This window comes from Cupressus sempervirens, chromosome 2 (genome assembly GCF_028749045.1).
Source record: "Cupressus sempervirens isolate cs-2001-9-10 chromosome 2, ASM2874904v1, whole genome shotgun sequence".
In the NCBI taxonomy this organism is placed as follows: Eukaryota; Viridiplantae; Streptophyta; class Pinopsida; order Cupressales; family Cupressaceae; genus Cupressus; species Cupressus sempervirens.
Genome location: NC_143119.1, coordinates 553,927,412 through 553,930,404, shown reverse-complemented (window position 1 = coordinate 553,930,404; position 2,993 = coordinate 553,927,412). Strand labels below are relative to the sequence as shown.

The following is a 2,993-nucleotide window of genomic DNA, read 5'->3' as shown; positions in this document are numbered from 1 at the left end:
GTCGCATGCACAGTGATGCCCCCTCCAATCGCATAACCAGCCATGTTTTCGACTCGCACGACCCTTCACCCTTCAGCACGGTGGTCTCCGTTGGCACTTTGGCAACCAGCTCTTCGTCATGGGAAAACGTTTGTTGCGATCAAGAAGGATTTTTTCTGTGTGGGTGCACCTCAATAGGCATGTAGGAGGCATATGCCTGGGAAATGGATGTCTCTGAGTGGCCTTACAATTGAGGTGGCTACGTGCGCGGTGCATCTCGTACAGACTTGAGGCTTCTTTCCGAGTAGTGGCGGCAGTGAGTTCGAGGGTAAAGGGTTCCATACGGGATGTTCTTCCCAGGTGCCTATGAACCGAGGCTCCTTGTAAGCCCCTCTCCGATCGACGATGGGACACTTTCCTCTTGTGCGAAATCTTTGAGCGTTGCGAGTCTTGCATGTGCTGTGAACGTCATTCTTGTTGCTTGTGCAGCGGATTATGTTTGGATGCATGACAGAGCGAATGCAAATTTTGGTTTCCCATCGCGACAAGTATCCCTTGGCTGTAGAAGGTCTTGGGGGTCCCCTCGTTGTTAGAAGCTACCTTGTCGATCCTGCCAGTAGTGATATTCTTGTCTCAAAGATTAAGCCATGCATGTCTAAGTATGAACTATTTCAGACTGTGAAACTGCGGATGGCTCATTAAATCAGTTATAGTTTCTTTGATGGTACTTTGCTACTCGGATAACCGTAGTAATTCTAGAGCTAATATGTGCACCAAATCTCGCCTCTCAGAAGGGATGCATTTATTAGATAAAAGGCCAGCGCAGGCTCGCCCGCTATTCTGGTGATTCATGATAACTCGATGGATCGCACGGCCTTTGTGCTGGCGATGCTTCATTCAAATTTCTGCCCTATCAACTTTCGATGGTAGGATAGAGGCCTACCATGGTGGTGATGGGTGACGAAGAATTAGGGTTCAATTCTAGAGAGGGAGCCTAAGAAACGGCTACCACATCCAAGGAAGGCAGCAGGCGCGCAAATCACCCAATCCTGACACGGGGAGGTAGTGACAATAAATAACAATACTGGGCTCATCGAGTTTGGTAATTGGAATGAGTACAATCTAAATCCCTTAACGAGGATCCATTGGAGGGCAAGTCTAGTACCAGCATCCATGGTAATTCTAGCTCCAATAGCATATATTTAAGTTGTTGCAGTTAAAAAGTTCGTAGTTGGACCTTGGGTCGTCACAGTCGGTTCGCCTTCTGGGTGTGCACTGGCCCTCACGTCCCTTCTGTCGGCAGCGTGTTCCTGGCCTTAATTGGCTGGGTCACGGTTCTGACGCCGTTACTTTGAAAAAATTAGAGTTCTCAAAGCAAGCCTACACTCTCAATACATTAGCATGGAATAACGCGATAGGAGTCTGGTCCTGTTCTGTTGGCCTTCGGGACCGGAGTAATGATTAATAGGGACTATCGGGGGCATTTGTATTTCATTGTCAGAGGTGAAATTCTTGGATTTAAGGAAGATGAACCACTGTGAAAGCATTTTCCAAGGATGTTTTCATTAATCAAGAATGAATGTTAGGGGCTCGAAGATGATCAGATACCGTCCTAGTCTCAACCATAAACGATGCTGACCAGGGATCGGCGGATGTTGCTCTAAGGACTCTGCCAGCACCTTCTGAGAAATCAGAGTGTTTGCGTTCTGGGGGGGGTATGGTTGCAAGGCTGAAACTTAAAGGAATTGATGGAAGGGCACCACTAGGAGTGGAGCCTGCGGCTTAATTTGACTCAACACGGGGAAACTTACCAGGTCCAGACATAGTAAGGATTGACAGATTGAGAGCTCTTTCTTGATTCTATGGGTGTTGGTGCATGGCCGTTCTTAGTTGGTGGAGCGATTTGTCTGGTTAATTCCGTTAACAAATGAGACCTCAGCCTGCTAACTAGCTACGCGGAGGTTCCCCTTTGCGGCCAGCTTCTTAGAGGGACTATGGCCTCCTAGGCCATGGAAGTTTGAGGCAATAACAGGTCTGTGATGCCCTTAGATGTTCTGGGCCGCACGCACACTACACTGATGCAACCAACAAGTTTCTCTCCCTGGCCTGAAAGGTTTGGGAAATCTTGCCAAATTGCATCGTGATGGGGATAGACCATTGCAATTATTGATCTTCAACGAGGAATTCCTAGTAAGCACGAGTCATCAGCTCGCGTTGACTATGTCCCTGCCCTTTGTACACACTGCCCATCACTCCTACCGATTGAATGATCCGGTGAAGTGTTCGGATCACGACGACGACGGTGGTTCCTATCAGGGATGTCACGAGAAGTTCACTGAACCTTATCATTTAGAGGAAGGAGAAGTCATAACAAGGTTACCGTAGGTGAACCTGCGGTAGGATCATTGTCAGTTCGAGACCCTGAATCATGTAGGGGATGGAGCTGGCCTCCTCCCTGACCTTGAAATCTCAGTGACGTGCAGACACTCAGCCCTATAGCGATGTGCTAGACGGCCAAGCTACGGGTCCAGCGCCGTTGAGCTCGAGGGTCACATCAAATGCCCGTGATCGAAAGCGTGGATTCCCCATGGGGCGAAGAAGAGACTCGGATGCAATCTGGATTATAGGATCGGTGCCTTCGAATGACGTCCACATCAGAGCAAGAGGTCTCTGCTTGGTTGCAGTTCAGAGGGGGTCCGGGCCTCATCCCCCATTGAGATTTCACGGTCTGATCGCGTGCGCGGCACTGTGCCAGGGATCCATCATTTCAACGGCGGAAAGTCGGGACTGCCGCAACCCCCCGTTGCTTGCCCAGGTGTGTTGACTCGTCGCTTGGAGCGTTCTGTGTTTAGGATGGGTGCACTCGCATGATTTGCGGGGCAGGGGCCCCGTCCGCTGACACGACTCTCCCATGCATCGCCTCCCACCTTTGCGAGGGGATGGGGCAGGGACACACCATAGGGTTCCTCATCGCACCCATTGGGTGCTCGGGGTTAGGGATGTGTCAACACCCA

At 50.2% G+C, this 2,993-nt stretch overlaps 1 non-coding gene across 1 annotated transcript; it reads left to right on the top strand.

Moving 5' to 3' along the window:
* Positions 1–576: 576 nt before the first annotated feature.
* LOC149573609 (18S ribosomal RNA) lies at positions 577–2,387 on the top strand. The gene has a single exon (XR_016360672.1). It is a non-coding gene; the product is annotated as an 18S ribosomal RNA (ribosomal RNA).
* The last annotated feature ends 606 nt before the right edge of the window (positions 2,388–2,993 follow it).